This window comes from Macaca nemestrina, chromosome 15, assembly GCF_043159975.1.
Source record: "Macaca nemestrina isolate mMacNem1 chromosome 15, mMacNem.hap1, whole genome shotgun sequence".
NCBI lineage: Eukaryota > Metazoa > Chordata > Mammalia > Primates > Cercopithecidae > Macaca > Macaca nemestrina.
The window spans coordinates 24,793,521-24,811,532 of record NC_092139.1 but is presented as its reverse complement, the minus strand read 5'-3'; the positions used below and the strand labels follow the sequence as shown (position 1 = coordinate 24,811,532).

Here is an 18,012-nt window from a genome sequence, read left to right as displayed (position 1 = left end):
CTACATGCTGATGAGATCAACTGAGGTCTAGAATGGCTAAGACACTGGGGCATTTTATTTTATTATTTCCACTGTCCAATTCTTTGTAGATTTTGATTTGGAAAAGTACTCAACCCATTGGAACCTAAACCGTTCTCCCTCTCCCTAAATTAACTTAAGTTTTCATAGAACTGAGTTCCCCTTATTTTCAGAGTTCTTACATCAATTATACATAAAGCGAATGCCTGAAAGGATCAGGACTGATTGCAGGGAAGAAGTGAAGTATGTTATGGAATAAAAGACTAGAAATGGAAAATAAAAGACTAGAATAAAAGACTAGAAACAGAAAAAGCAATGAAGCAAACATGCGTGGTTGACATAAACATGGAGTAGAAACTACAATAGGTTCTTGGATAGTGCCTCTGAATGGGACAAATAGTCACTCTGGAGTCTCAGTAAAAATCTAAAGAGAGAAATCTGATCCAAGTTAAAGGTATAGTCAGTGACTATATACAAGCTCAACTTGTAACAGCTTCCAAAAACCAAAAATATGCAGTTGACCTTGTAACTAGGATTGCATATGGCACCCAGCCAAAACCCGCCAGCCCTCTCCAGGGCAAAGAGTGACAGCTTTGCTGCCCTGCAGCTGAAACAAGTGGGAGCTCATATTAGACTGTGCCAAGCAGGGCCTGCCACTAAGCTGAACACCTGTAATTCACCCATCTGTGTCCCTCAAGTCCTCACCCCAAAGTAAATTGATTCTGAGCTCTAACAGCTGTCTGGGGGACTCTGCTGGGCTGTTCCCAGCAGGAAAGGCTGTGGGAGATGATAAAAGCTGTGGATGTGTTTCCAAGGTCAGAACCCAAAGAGGGAAGTTTTTTTGATTCTTTCATTTGTAGAGATGACAAAAGTGGTAGTGGGTGGGATGCATAATTTCCAGATCATTTAAGTAACTACCAGACGTTGTTTATCCCATCATATGATTTGAAAATTAAGATAATCATAGTTGATGAAAGAGGAGAAAGCCTGGGCAATGAGGGTCACTTTCATCTAGGAGTGTAAAACAAAGAGTAGGAGAAATGGGGTACAAACTTAGAAAATGAAAGTCATATGCAGTGTTTCGGTAAAAGTAAGAGAATTTCGGGAATATTTTAAACATACATTCAATGTAGACTACCATGTTCATGTCAATGATAGAAAAAATGGATATGTAAGTTTTATGAGCAATAAATTCAATTTTGGAAGAAAGAAACATACACATATGGTCACCTGCTTTGGGTATTTATAATATTAGATGTAAGGTGTTTATAATAGCAGACTCTTGCCAACATCAGCAGTGATTGACATAAATAGATTACTATAGATTACTAGAAATAAATGAAACCCTTGTATTCTATATAGGTGATATTCCAAAAGTAAACAGAATCTTAAAGGCTGAATAGCCAAGGCTCCCTTGGGACTTGAGCCATAGCCACACTTTTTTTTTTTTTTTTTTTTTGCAAGCTTACTTACTATTTCATTTCTGGAATTTTTTACATGCTTTTGGGTAAAGAGCCTTGTTTATTGTTCAGATAACTTTTTCATCTGCTATTACTAAACAGGGAATCTTCATTTATTCATTACCAGTCATACACTTACTACTTTCATTGAAAACTATTTATTGTCCTGGTCCTTGGTATATAGTGATAAGTAAGAGAATTAGTCTCTGCTTGCAGGTTGGTACTCAACAAGTGGTGACTTTCAATGTACTTTTGTGTTTATGCACACATGGGAAAACTAGAAGCAATAGATTGTGTCTAAAGCATAATGCTAAGAAAACAGCTTCTAACTGAAGGCATCTCTATGAGAAGTTTGACTGAACTCAACTGATTGCCATTATCACAAACACTTACTGAATAACTACCTATGCTTAGTCTTTGGTGAGCCACAAAAGTGCTGAGATTCATTCATAGGGCCCCATTCTAAATCGGATCAGCCTAGAGGGAAAAGATTCTGCAGTCCTCTTTGCATGCGCCATCAATTTTTCCTTCATCTGTGTACAATTGAGTTGTCAAGCACATACATTTAACTGCCTATAAGATATTAGGTACATTGCTAGGCAGTGGGAATAAAGAGTGCTGTTAGTCTCTGTCCATTCATCTGCACATCTATCCTTTCATCCATTCATCCAATTCAGACATTTAATGAATGGTGATCATGTGCTAAGTGTTTATGCTAGACTGTGGAGAAAAAATAAAACAATATCAACAAACTTTATGACCTCAGGGAGCTTACATTACAGAAGCAGACATAAACAAAACATAAGAAAAACAACTAGATATACATGAAATTGACAAATTCTGGTATTTGGAGAGATTTCTATTTTTAGAAGTATAGATGTCAAGAAGTTCTGAGAGACCCTCCTGCTGTACAATGAACAGTCTATGAAGGTAAACATTTTAGAGAAAATGTGGATTCCACAATTATTAGGAAAGATGTCAGAGGCAACCCCAGGTTCCCTCCCCTATACACACACACACACACACACACACACACACACACACACACAGCAAACAAACAAGAAATAAAGGAATCAACAACAAATATGAGTTTGTCCTAGAATAGCTTTGAAATGAAGAATCTAAAGTTACCAGAATCAGAATGCTGGGAGTTGATATTGCTGAGGCTGGGCACCTGGATTTAAAAATATTTTATAATGTTTCATAATTTTTCTCTACATGGCCTAGTAAAGAGAAGAATGCCCTGGGCATTCAGTTGGTACCCCACAGGGACGACTACTCAAGAATTAGGGTTTGAGATGAATCAGCTCTTACAAAGACTGATTTTCGTGAATGGACCGTTTGCTCTCTGCTTGGATTAAGGTGATTTTTCCCTAAGCTAAATGCCTACCAGGTACACAGTTAGATCTTCTCTAGAAGAGTATAAAGCCATGCAGGGCCTTAATTATTATATTTTTTCAAACTCAATATCCATTATTTAATAAAATATAATTACTGGGCATATAGGGATAGAAGGACAAATAACTAATGATCAATACAGAGAGAGAGAAAGCAAGAGACTAGAAGCAGACCCATAGAAGAGACAAATATTGGAATTAATAGATAACAAATTTAAAAATGATTATGATTAATATGTACAGGAAATTAATTGGTAAGATCGATGCACAAAATACACATGGAGCATGGTGAAAATGTCAAACACTCTTGAGTCCAGTTGGAGTTCCAGAAAAGGAGGAGATGCAACACGTGACAAAGCAGTAAGGCAAAAAAAAAAAAAAAAAGAAATACACCAAAACACTCTCAACAAACACGCAAACACAAACACATTTTAAAGTGTACATTGAATACTTACCAAAATAGATTATAAAATCTTTCTCAATTTTTTTAAAAATTGAGATCTTAGAGTATGTTCTTTAGCCACAACAAAATTAAACTAAAAATAAATAACAGAAATCTTTCCAGAAAATACTTAACTATGTTTTTCCATTTGTTTGTGTCCTCCTTATTTCCTTGAGCAGTGGTGTGCAGTCCTCCTTAAACAGGTCCTTCACATCCCTTGTAAGGTGTATTCCTAGGTATTTTATTCTCTTTGTAGCAATTGTGAATGGGAGTTTATTCATGATTTGGTTCTCTGCTTGTCTATTATTGGTGTATAGGAATGCTTGTGATTTTTGCACATTGATTCTGTATCCTGAGACGTTGCTGAAGTTTCTTATCAGCTTAAGGAGATTTTTGGTTGAGATGATGGGGTTTTCTAAATACAAAACATGTCATCTGCAAACAGAAAATTTGACTTCCTATTTGAATAGTCTGCATTTCTTTCTCTTGTCTGACTGTCCTGCTCAGAACTTCCAATACTATGTTGAATAGGAGTAATGAGAGAGGGCATCCTGTCTTATGCCAGTTTACAAAGGGAGTGCTTCCAGCTTTTGCCTATTCAATATGATATTGGCTAAAACATTACATCCTCATGGATAGGAAGAATCAATATGGTGAAAATGGCCATACTGCCTAAAGTAACTTATAGATTCAACGCTATTACCATCAAACTACCACTGACATTCTTCACAGAATTAGAAAAAGCTACTTTAAATTTCATATGGAATGAAAAAAAGAGCCCAGATAGCCAAGACAATCCTAAGCAAAAAGAACAAAGTTGGAGGCATCACGCTACCTGACTTCAAATTATTCTGCAAGACTACAGTAGCCAAAACAGCATGATATTGGTACCAAAACAGATATATAGACCAATGAAACGGAACAGAGACCTCAAAAATAACACCACACATCTACAACCATCTGATCTTTGACAAACCTGATAAAAACAAGGAATGGGGAAAGAATTCCCTATTTAATAAATGGTACTGGGAAAACTGGCTAGTCATATGCAGAAAACTGAAACTGGAGGGCTTCCTTACACCTTTTACAAAAATTAACCCAAGATGGATTAAAGACTTAAATATAAAACCCAAAACCATACAAATCCTAGAAGAAAAACTAGGCAATACCATTCAGAACATAGGCATGGGCAAAGACTTCATGACAAAGACACCAAAAGCAATTGCAACAAAAGCCAAAATTGACAAATGGGATCTAATTAAACTAAAGAGCTTCTGCACAGCAAAATAAGCTAGCATCAGAGTGAACAGGAAGCCTATAGAATGGGAGAAAATGTTTGCAATCTACCCATCTAACAAAGGTCTAATATTCAGAATCTACAAGAAACTTAAACAAATTTGTAAGAAAAAAAACCAAACAATCCCATTAAAAAGTGGGCAAAAGATATGGACGGACACTTCTCAAAAGAAGACATTTATGCAATCAACGAACATGAAGAAAAGCTCAACATAACTGATCATTAGAGAAATGCAAATCAAAACCACAGTGAGATACAATCTCAAGCAAATCAGAATGGTAATTATTAAAAAGTCAAGAAACAATATATGCTGATGAGGCTGTGGAGAAATAGGAAAACACCTTTACACTTTTGGTGGGAATAGAAATTAGTCCAATCATTGTGGAAGACAGTGTGGCAAGTCCTCAAGGATCAAGAACCAGAAATGCCATTTGACCCAGCAATTCCATTAATGGGTGTATATCCAAAGGAATATAAATTATTCTACTATAAAGACACATGTACATGTATGTTTATTGCAGCACTATTTACAATAGCAAAGACATCAAATGCTAATCAGTGATAGTCTGGATAAAGATAATGTGGTATATATATATATTGATATACTACGACTATTTGGAATATAAATTATTCTACTATAAAGACACATGTACAAATATGTTTATTGCAGCACTATTTACAATAGCAAAGACCCAAATGCCCATCAGTAATAGACTGGATAAAGATAATGTGGTACGTATACACCATGGAATGCTATACAGCCATAAAAAAGAATGAGATCATGTCCTTTGCAGGAACATGGATGAAGCTGGAAGCCATCATCTTCAGCAAACTAACACAGAAACAGAAAACCAAACACTACATGTTCTCACTCATAAGTGGGAGTTGAACAGTGAGAACACATAGGATAAAACAAGGAAGATTAAAATATATTTTAAACTGAATAATAACAAAGACACATCATTTCAAATGCTCACAGAATATCCACCAATATAGATTATATATTATATATGATGAGTTCATAACAATTCTCAGTAAGTTTAAAATATTAGAAATTTTACATAGCATGTTCTGTAACACAACAATATTAAAAAATTAATAGCACAGAGATTTCTGAAAAAAACACTAAATATTTGAAATGTAAATATTATACTTCTAAATACACGATTCAAGTAAAAAGCAGCATAAAACATAACATATATTTAGAATTAAATGATATTGAAAACACAGCATGACAATATTTGTGGGATCTAACTAAATCTGTACTAGAGGGAAATTCATGGATTCAACTTCTTATATTGGCAAAGAAAAAAAGGATTTTCATTTCAGTGATCTGGTCAGGTGTTAAGAAACATCTGGAGGTTACATCACTCTTGATGGTGAAATGTAACCATGTATATTCAACATAATCCTGGAGAGCCTAGCCATGAGACTCCATATAGAAAACTCTAAAAGAAAATTTTAAATACTAAAACCTACAAGTGAATTTAGTGATGTCATAGGATACAAAGTCAATACACACAAATCAATTGTATTTTATATAATAGCTGAGGACACATGGAAACAAAATTTAAGACCACGCCAGTCACAGTAGCACAGTAGCTTCAAGAAGAATGTAATATTGAGAAGAAAATTGACAAAATATGTGCAAGCCCTATATACTGAAAAACACTAAATAAATCTTGGTGGATTTAAGGCTGAAATTTTTAAGATGTCCGTTTTACTCAAGTTGATCTAGAGCTGATCGAGAGATTCAAACACAATCCCATTCAAAATCTCCACATGCCTATTTTACAGATATTTAAAATTTTATTTTTTAATTTATATGGAAAGTTGAAGAATAGCCAAAGTAATGTTGTAAAAGAATAACAAAGTTGGGGAGCTCCTTAATACCTTATCTGATTTCTAGATTTACTATAAAAATAGTTATCAAGATGGCATGATATTGATGTAAGCATAGATACATAAATCAATAGAATAGTGAGCCCAGAAATATATTAACACATATGAACTAAACTGATTTTCTACAATGATACCAAGGTGATTTAATGGGGGAAATGATAGTTTTTCAAGAAATGGTGCTGAAATAGTATCCACATGAAAAAAATCTCAAATTTTACTTCATCCTCTATGTAAAATTGCTCAAAATGGATCATATACCTATATAAAACCTAAAACTCAAAAGTTTTGAAGAAAATATAAGATAAAATCTTTAAGTACTTGAATTTGGCAAAAATTTCTTTGATAGAAAAAGGTTTACACTAACTCTAAAAGAAAATAAAATGATAAACTGGACCTCCTAAAAATTAGACTTCTTTTCAGAAAGTGCCATTAAAAGATAATGAAATGGCAAAGGCACAGACTGGAAGAAAATGTCTGTGATGTATATATCTGAGAAAGACAGAGTGAGGAGTACGAAAGATTAATTGGGGAGGAGAGACATGCTAGAGAACAAGAATTTACTGAACACTTTTTATGTATCTGATACTGTGCTTAACTTTGTTTTTAAAGATAAGCTATTGGAGCTTAGAGAAGCTTTCCCAAAGTATAACAACTAAGGTATTCAGTCTTTCCTGCCAGTCTTTAACAGATGAGTCTCCCTTGGTCTCACTCAGAAATTACTAATAAGGGACCACGTTGGTCCTTTAGTGTTTTTTTAAGGAAGACTGGAGGATGGGAAGCTGGGCATGGCTACATGTGAGATCTTGAAGACACTTATAGAAATCCTTTTCCTTCTTATTCTGTCCCTGAAACTGTGTGCATTTATAGTGGTTTTTGTTCTTCCTATTTTGAGGTCTACCCTAAGCTATAAGCCGTAGGATAAGTCTATTCAATCTACAAAATCTAACTAGAGTTGGTAATTTTTTGGGGAGGACAGGGGACCAAGTCTCACTCTGTCACCCAGGCTGGAGTGCAGTGACGTGATCTCAGTTCACCACAACCTCTGCCTCTGGGGTTCAAATGATTCTCCTGCCTCAGCCTCCCAAATAGCTGGGATTACAGGCGCCTGGCACCACTCCCGACTAACTTTTGTATTTTTAGTAGAGACAGGGTTTAGCCATGTTGGCCAGGCTATACAGCCAATAATTTAATGCTAGATAATGTTTAACCACTATATTTGAATTTCACCATTAATTTCCACTTTTTCCTTTTAAGTCTAAGATGTGACTCCATAACAACAGATTTCGGTTTTGTCCTTCATTCTTGCTACTGGAAGTGTGAACCATGGCCCAATAGCATTGGCATCACCTGGGAGCTTATTAGAAATGGGAAAGTCAGGACCCACCCTATACCTACTTCATCAGAATCTTCAGTTTAATTAGGTCTCAGCTAATTCAAATACACATTAAAATTTGGGAACCCTGCTGTTTATGACCACACAGAAAAACAGGAAACAGGACAGCTTCCTGCTCCTGTAACTACAAAGGTATGAAAGCACATCCTTGGGATGTCTAGACTATAGTCTACCCCTCTACTGGACTTTACCACTTGTGGACCATGTAGAAAACTTTAGACAGGTCGTTTAGCATCTCTCAGCCTCAACTTCCTAACTATAAACAGGATGACTACGTTGTCTTCATAGACTTGCTGTGAGGATTAAATGAGATAACATTCATAAAACACCGAAGGCAAATGCTGACATGGTGTTGGTTTTCAATATATGCAGTCTTTTCAAGTGGTCAATAAAGAATGATTCTATTTTTCATTAAATAAATAACAAAAGTCAGTGCCTCAAAGCCAATGCAAACCTTTGACATTTCCTCACATCAAGGAGCAGGATCATTTGCCTCTTTCTATGTGTTATTTTTTTCTTTGTGCAGTGGTCTCAGTCTATGAGTGGGGGCAGGCAGTGCTAGGAAGAGCCATTGCCTTTTAGATTGTGGCCTGCCTCCCATCCAAGTCCCCAAACAGCCTGCTTAATAACAACAGCAATAACGGGGTTCATTATGCATGCAGCTCTGCAATCATTGCTGAGGAGAAAATTAGTTTGATGCCCTGAGCGACAGTTGAACTCTAGAAAGTGCCTAAATAAAATAAAAGACAAGGAAAATATATACATATACATAAATATAATAAAGAGTGCAATGAGAAAAGTTATGAAGAGGCCAATTTCAAAACTTACCCTTTTCCTGGTGCTGCTTGATTTTTTAGGAATGGTGTGTTGATTACTAAAAAGTCTGTATATTTAACCAAGAGTTGCCTTGTCTCTAGCATTGTACAGGTCCATGAGAGGTCTGGGAGGCTCAAGCATGTACACACATGCATATTTTTAAACAACACGGATGAATCTGGAAGCCATCATCCTCAGCAAACTAACACAGGAACAGAAAACAAAACACCACATGTTCTCACTCATAAGTGGGAGTTGAACAATGAGAACACATGGACACAGGGAGGGGAACAACACATACCGAAGCCAGTAGGGGCACGGGGGCGGATGGGAGGAAGAGCATTAAGGCAATTAGCTAATGCATGCGAGGCTTAAAACCTAGATGATGGGTTGTTAAGTGCAGCAAACCACCATGGCTCACCTATGCCTACATAACAAACCTACAAGTTCTGCACTTGTATCCTGGAATTAATAATAATAATAATAATAGGTTGCCTTCTATGAGACTGTAAAAAAAAAAGTTTTTTGCCATTATTTTTGGTTTACAGAAGAGTTGCAAAGAAAGTACAGTGTTCTCATATAACCTTCACCTAGCTTCTAATATTAACATCTTCCATAACCACGGTAAATTTATCAAAACTAAGACATTAACATTCATAACTATTAACTAAGTTTCATAGGCATTCTTTGGATCTCCCCTGTTTGTTTTTTCTGGACCTGGATCTAATCCAAGACATATTGCATTAAGTAATGTTGCTTAGTCTTCTCCAGTCTAGAAGAGTTTCTGTCTTTCCTTGAATTTCATGACCTTGATGCTTTTGAAGAGTACCAGTCTGATATTTTGTATACTGTCCCTAATTTTGAGTTTATCTGATGTTTTCTCATGAACAGACTGAGGTTATTAATTTGGGGGATGAATACCACAGAGGTCATGTACCCTTCTGATATAGTTTGGATGTGAGTCCCTGCCCAAATTTCGTATTAGAATATAATCCCCGGTGTTAGAGGTGGGGCCTGGTGGGAATTGATCGGATCATGGGGGTACATTTCTCATGAATAGTTTAGCACCATCCCCCTTGGTACTGTCCTAGGAGGACATAAGTGACTTCTCCTGAGATCTGGCCTTTTAAAAAATGTGTAGCACCTCCCCTTCTGTCTTTTGCTCCTGCTCTGGCCATGTGATATGCCTGCTCCCCCTTTGCCTTCCACTATGATTGTAAGTTTATTGAGGCCTCCCCAGAAGCTGAGGAGATGTCAGAATCATGCTTCCTGTATAGCTTGTAGAACTGTGAGTCAATTAAATCTCTTCTCTTTATAAATTATCCAGTCTCAGGTATTTCTTTACAGCAAAGTGAGAACGGCCTAATACATCATCTCATCACATCTTATCAGTGGCATGTGATATTAAAATGTCTTATTACTGGTAAAATTAACCTTGTTTATGTAGTTAATGAGTGTCTCCAAATTTCCCTGCCGTAAAGTTATTTCCCCCTTTCTCTACCCTGTTATTAATATTTATAAGCAAGTTACTAAGTCTAGTTTACAGTTAAAGGGAGGAGAATTAAGTTCCACTTCTTGAAAGCAAGGTTATTAAAGAATTTTTGATCACGTGTTAAAAATCACCATAGTAATTAGTAAATTTTGGAGGCGATAATTTGAGCTGATACAAATATTCTGCTCTTCCTTAGAGTTCTACATGCTGCATTTTAGCATTTGTTGATAGATTGTCCCTTCAGCAACTAGTTCTGTGGCATTCCAACAGTGATTTTTACTTATTTCCCCACTTTTGCATTTATTAATTAGAATTATTTTGTAAGCCCAGGTGCAGTGGCTCATGCCTGTAATCCCAGCACTTTGGGAGCAGAGGCAGGTGGATCAATTCAGGTCGGCAGTTCAAGATCAGCCTGGCCAACATGATGAAACCCTGTCTCTACTAAAAATACAAAAATCACCAAGTATGGTGGTGGTGGACGCCTGTAATCCCAGCTACCCGGAGGCTGAGGCAGGAGAATTGCTTGAGCCCAAAAGGCAGAGGTTGCGGTGAGCAGAGATCGTACCACTGCACTCCAGCCTGGACAACAGAGTGAAACTGTGTCTCAAAAAAAAAAAAAAAAAAAAAAAATTAATAGAATTATTTATAAGAAAGAAGCGTTCCTTCTCTTCCATTTATTTATTCAATTATTTATTTGTATCAATATGGATGTTTGAATTTTACTTTATTTTGGGGGTTATAATTCAATGCCAGCATTTTTTATTTTGTTGCTCCTATTATTCCAGCATTGGCCATTAGGAGCTCTTTCTGGTTGGCCCCTGCAACCCTTTGACATAATCCTATCCTTTTGTTCTTTGAACAGTTTTTAAATGTTCTGGCACTACGAGATGTTCCAGGCCTATATTGTAGTTCTGTTTTCCCAGCCATTTCTCTAAATGGCCCTAGTTCCTTTTACTGGAGAATGGTAATTAAAAACAAAGATCTGGGTGTACAGTGAACATTTTAAATTGCTCAGTTATTGCATATATACTTAGGGCTGAGAATTCTACAACTTGTTTACATACCCATGCCTGGTTAAATTCTTACCACTCAGAGAAGGTAGCTGAAGGACAGTTTTCTTTCTCCCATATGGTATCTCTTTCTCCCAATAAGACCCTAGTCTGCATCCAGCTGTAGGCTAGTCTTCTCTGCATTGCGTCTTTCATTTTGGATTCATGGGCTTCTGTCTCCCCAGATTTGTAAATGTTCTTCCTTCTTTCTATAATGTCCTTTAAATCTCTGCCTCTTTTTTCTGTCCTGTCCCTTCAAAAGGAACCTGATGTAAATGACGAGTTGATGGGTGCTGACGAGTTGATGGGTGCAGCACACCAACATGGCACAAGTATACATATGTAACAAACCTGCACGTTATGCACATGTACCCTAGAACTTAAAGTATAATAAAAAAAAGAAAAAAAAGAAAATGTGATAGATAGATAGAGATTTATTACAGATACATAATACATATGATATATATGATATATCACATATATATCACAGATCTGTAATATGTATGATATATATAAGTCAAAATACACTGATGAAATCAAATACACCATTAAAGACATTTTCAATTTAAGATAGTTATCAAATATTGGGGTGAGTGGAAAAAAGTTTTCTTTCCAGCTTCATCAATGAGTCAGTCCTTGACTGAAAGAAGTGACCTGAGCTTTCCTAGGTATTAATTGTTTTTATCTATAATACAGAGATATTATTTAGAAAAGAATTTATAAAATTATCAAAGGAATTCTGTCCTTTAGGGAACCAAAGGATTTATATAGACTGTCTAAAAAACAATTAAAAAAAAAACTGACAAAAAAAAGGAACAGACACACACACACACACACGCATACACACATGCACACACATGCATACTCTCACATATACACTTTCACCCACATGCAAATGCTCATATACACATGTGCACACACACACACAGACACACACACACATTAGAACCCTCTGTTTATGCTCCTGCCTCAACTCTTGTCACCAAATTACCTTCCAAAAATTAGGAACATTTATTTGATATTTGCTGACTTCTGAGAGAGCTACTTCAAAGGGTAGGAGAAACACCAAACTGTATCATAAAAAGGATATGTGTATGGAACAGGGGCTTATGTGGAGTGAAGTCTCTGCTCAAGAAATTTTTGAGTGAGGCTTTCATGCTCAGTAAGAGTTCAGTAGGTATCAGAAGCATTGGAGTCATTCGTGAATTTATTCAATTACTAATTTATTCTTCCCCAAGTTATGAAGGGCTTAAAATGCACCAGGTATTGCATAGGAGTCAGAATTGCAAAGATGTGTAGAGGAATTCTCTTTTTTGTAGGGACTTACAGTCAAAGGGAAGTAAGCCTGAAAACCACTAAGTGACACGGTGGTCTTCCGGAAACTTGCAAAGACTCGGGGAAGGAGGGTAGACACTTGGGAGATGGGAGGTGTAATGAGACAAGACCTCTTATAAAGACAAGATGCATGTTTCAGAAATCGTTAGTTCACCAAGAGGCCATGACAGGATGGACTTTCTATTCAGAAGGAGTAAAAGAAAATAAGTCATATAGTTGATAAACACATGATTTGGTGAGGGCTTCCATTTAGGCGATGTTGTTGCCCTTCAATGATGATGACTTTTTTCTCTCTTCTGAGATTTTTTTAGTTGTTTTAATATTCTGGTGAATTATCATGGCGATAGCAGCATTTTTGCCTTGTGTGATGCTTTAAATGTTATAATGTACACACACACACACACACACACACACGCACACATATTCATACATATAATCCCTCCTACCTTTTTTTTCTAGTTTTTCCTTTTGCTTTGAAAACCATACACTTCTCCAGCATACTGTTAATACTACTTAAAAAGTATCTTAGCCATTTCTTTTTCAACTTTTAATTTCAGGGGTACAAGCGCAGGTTTGTTACTTAGGTAAACATGTCATGGGGGTTTGTTGTACAGATTATTTCATCACCGAGGTATTAACCCTAGTATCCATTAGTTGTTTTTTTTTCCTGATCCTCTCCCTCCTCCCACCCTTCACCTGCTGAAAGGTCCCGATGTGTGTTGTTCCCCTCCACGTGTCCATGTATTCTCATCATTTAGCTCGCACTTATAAATAAGAAGATGCACTATTTGGTTTTCTATTCCTGCGTTAGTTTGCTAAGGATAATGGCCATTATCTTAGCCATTTCAAAATAATGATTTAACCTCTCTCACCTCCATTGTCATTTTAGGAGAAACTATCAATTGGTGTCCTGCTGAGAAAAGGCATGTAGTAGTTCTAAGTTTTGAAAATTAAATGTTTAGGAACATATTTGTGTTACTATAACATTAATTTTACATTGCCTATCTTTGCAAAATGCTGAAATTTGCACTTATTTTAACCAGGCAGAAAACAGGTAGGACTGGATTTTTAAAAACTGTTTTTGGTGCTTTATTGAGAGTTATTTTCCCCCTTTCACCTTTATTTGATATGAATTTTGTTTCTTGTCTCAACCAAAAGGAAGCACGTTTTTCAAATTTATTTTCTTCTCTTCCCATACTTTCGCTCCTTGCAACCATGAACAGCATAGTTTTCTATATTTTTTTATTTTACAAAGAATTATCTTTTCCGTTAGGGTAAAGCAACTTGGATTCATTCATTAAAAGGAAAAGCAAAAATAAATAAAACACATTTTTAAAAAGCAAACAAAAAAGCACACAGCTTATTCTTGTCAAAACTTTATCGACACGGCTATTTTCTATTCTAGCATTTCAGGTTTTAGATTAAAAGTCTCAGATTAGATAAATTTTTGTTCCTCCCAAGGTGTCAACATATTTGTATTTAGATATTTTAAAAATTCTTGTAAGTTTTATTATTTTTAACAAAATGATTTTAGCATTTAAAAAAATCCTTATCATTAAGAAAGGTAAAGAATATAGACCATTAATTCTATTATTTTTATGTACTTCTCAGTAAACCTCTGCAAATTACCAATACGGTTTCTCCCCCATATTATGGAAATGTCTTTTATTACGAATGTGGTTATTGTCTTTCTTTTCATTTTCCTAATCTTTCCAAGACTCTTTCCTCAGGAGAACCTATTATTTCTATTTTAGGTCTCCATTCTTTGTTCATTCTAAAATTTTCTTTCTTGCCATTTTTATCTCATTGTTCTCCTACTTTTTATTCTCAGATGCTTTCTCAAAATATCCTCTACGCCACTGATTCAACATCCCTACAATCTCAATTATACTCTTTTCTGTGCTCAATGTGAATATTGCTGGGATTTTAAAAAATGTTCACTAATCCTTAATTCAGTTTATCTCTAAAAATGTGTGTGTGGGTGAGTGTAGGGAAATGTGGGGAAAAGAAATAATTAAGGAACACACACTATCTCCTTAATTATTTCTTTTCCCTACATTTAAGGGTCATATCTTTCTACATATTTGGGTATAATAGTTTCTTAAAACTTTCTTTTCAATACTACAATTATTGTTAGTAGCTTACTTTTTTTTGAGATTTCTGAAACTTACCTTTTCTATCTATCGAGCCTTATATGTTCTCCTTACGTGTATGTTTATGTCTATATCTGCTTGTCTATTTGTGTATCTATCTTTGTGGAGAGAAAGACTTGGACAAGTTACTTACAAGGAAGTTATTGGACAGTTGTGATTTTTTGTGAAATACTGTCTATTTTCATCTTTGAAAATGTGATGATAACTGATATTATATACATATGAAATTTTTAAAAATTAATATAGGCATCAAAATGGTTTTACATTTATTAATTATTGGAATTTCTTCTTTAATACATTGCCTATTGATGTATTTTCCTATTTTTTTCTCTTGAGGCATTCATAATTTTATAGTTAATTGGCAAAACTTCTTTGCTTACCAAGAATATTAATACTTTTTCTGGAAAATGCCTAGCAAAGACTTTTTGTCCGTTTAAAAAATTTCCACTGTTTCTTGTTATTTATGATTTAATGACATTTCAGAACTTTAATATACTAATATCCATAAATCTCTTCCTTTTTCCTTAGAAAATACTTTCACAACTCAAGGCAATTTAAATATCCACTTGTGGGAACAGTGCTGAAGGCCTGGACTAGGATAGTAGCAATGGAGACAGACCAAAGGTCAGCATAACAGTCAACATTAAGGGAGTTGAATCAACAGCACATAGTGCCTGATTGGAAATACAGAGTAAATTATAGTGAGAAATGAGTTGCTGTTCAGGTTTCTATCTTGAATACATAGACAGATGATGGTCAGCAAGCAAGAAAACCGGCAGAACAATTTTAGAAACTAAGAAAATGTATTTCCAATGGAACTAATTAAATCAGAGTCAGTAAATAACATTCTAAGATATAGGAGGCTGATACAGTTTGGATTTGTGTCCCTGCCCAAATCTCATGTCGAATTATATCTCCAATGTTGGAGGAGAGGCCTGGTGGGAGATGATTGGATCATGGGGGTGGATTTCCCCTTTGCTGTTCTCATGACAGTGGGTTCTCATGAGATCTGGTTGTTTAAAAGTGTGTAGCACCTCCCCCTTTTCTCTTTTCCTCCTGCTCTGACCATGCAAGATATGTGACTGCTTACCCTTTCACCATGATTGAAAGTTTCCTGAGGCCTCCCCAGCCATGCTTTCTGTACAGCCCATGGAACTGTGCGCCAATTAAAACTCTTTTTAGAATAAATTACCCAGTTTCAGGTATTTCTGTATAGTAGTGCATGAATGGACTAATACAGAGGCAGAAGCACATTTGCAGGCAGAAATGGGGAAAAAAAATATCGGAAGATAGGATAAGAGAAAGAGCTTAAGAATAAGAACGTGCAAATTTTTGTTGATTCTGGACTGGGGAGAGGTGATAATGGATTCAGATCCTGGGGGAATCTGGACAAGGATATGATCCAGAGATCAATGGGAAGGAGAAGAAAATTAATAAATTTGACTTAAGGGCTAGGCTCTATGTTGAGAAATGTAATATTTATGCTAGTATTTTTACAGAAAAAGCTGTTACCATTCTCAGTTTTGCAACCTGGTTCAGAGAAGCTAAGCCATAGGCCCCAAGCCATATGGACTATATGGTGGCATCTATTTAAACTCATATTTATTTGTTCTTAGCACTTTTGTTGCTGTCAGTATGCTACCTCTAAGTAGGACTTTGATTTCCTACAAAATTCACTATTACACATCCAGGTAGATGTGAATACATGCTGCATTAATGTCTGTCACCCACAGTTACTGCAGGGGAAGTTGGCATCACAGCATTGACAGCATGCCTACTATCTTTAGGTTAAAGTGGATATGTTATCATTACCCTATGCAAAAGAATCTGATCATTGCCCTGAAGACAATTTTGTTATCTCACATTGCATATGTGATCATTACCCTGAGGGCAGAGATGCAATCATTGGCCTATAGGAATACCTATCATTATGGCTTGGCAATTGGAAAAGTGATAATTAACTTGCACAAATAGATGGGATCATTGCACTACAGATAGAACTGTTATTGCATTTTCTGAAGAAATGCAATCTCTAGTGTGTAAAAGACAATGTGTTATCTACATTTATGGTAGAGATATGCTCCTTATATTGCCCATAATGATGATATCAACTGCATTTCAGGTGGAAATTAGGATTGTTGCATTGCTGATAAACTTGTTATAATTACATTGCAGAAAGAGATGCAATCATTCTCTTGCATATGGTGCATATGAAGATGGGATCATTACAGGAAAGGTGGAGGAGATGCAGTCATTATGCTCTATACACACCCATTTTCTTGGCCAGCGGCTGAAGATGGGATGCTTTCTTTGCTGGAAGACCTATTACCAGTTAGGTTGCAGAAGATGTGATCATCATCCTAAACAATAATTTAGAGTCCCATAACAATTTTAAGTGTGCTGTTCATGAAAATTTGAATACATTGTACTGGCAATGTAATGGAAGTGAGATGCCTCATGTCATGAGAAAATCTGACATAAATTCCTTAAGCAGGAGAGGCCATGTGGGTATGGAAGCCCTGAAGGGGAGCAAAAAACAGCCAGACCCTAGCTGTTCCAGTCATCCCAACTGAGGTGCCAGACTTGCGAATGAGGCCATCTTGCATCATTTAGGCCTAGGAGAGCTGCCAACTGACTGCAAACACATGAGTCAATCCAGCTAATACCACATGGAGCAGAGACAAGCCGCCCAGCTGAGCCCTGTCCAGATGATAGAATCATGAGCAAATAAGGTTGTTGTTCTTTTAAACCACTAAATTTTTGGGTGATTTGTTACACAGTAATAAATAACTGAAACAACTATGTACAGTTTAATGATCTGAAATCAATCCATAGCGTTATTATAGCCTTTTTAACCAAATTGAAATGATAACTTCTTCATTTACAATGCAAATCAATTTAATGGCAATAGTTACAACTGCCCTGAAATGATCTAAAGCCTCATGAAGTTGATTTAATATATAGCTATCCAACATACTTAATCACATGTTCACAGTTGATGAATAGTGACTGAATCTCCATGAGCAAGATAATAGTAAGAGCTCTTCTTTTCTCTCTCTTTCTCTTTTTTCAGATGAATAATTTTACATTTACACTGAGAAAAAGTTAAAGTTGCAGCTCTGTTTTCACACTACCTGAGGGATCTTTGTAGGTTACATAAACCATAAGCCTCCTGTGTAAGTTGAGGAAAAAAATTCCCGATTCACAGTGTTATTGAGAGGATTAAATAAGATAATTTGTGCAAAGTCTTAACCATAG

At 35.9% G+C, this 18,012-nt stretch overlaps 1 long non-coding RNA gene across 1 annotated transcript; it reads left to right on the top strand.

Annotated features, from left to right (window-relative positions):
- The first annotated feature begins 13,493 nt into the window (after positions 1-13,493).
- LOC139358819 (uncharacterized) lies at positions 13,494-17,556 on the top strand. The gene is made up of 3 exons (XR_011614323.1): positions 13,494-13,524; positions 15,283-15,378; positions 16,930-17,556. It is a non-coding gene; the product is annotated as an uncharacterized lncRNA (long non-coding RNA).
- The last annotated feature ends 456 nt before the right edge of the window (positions 17,557-18,012 follow it).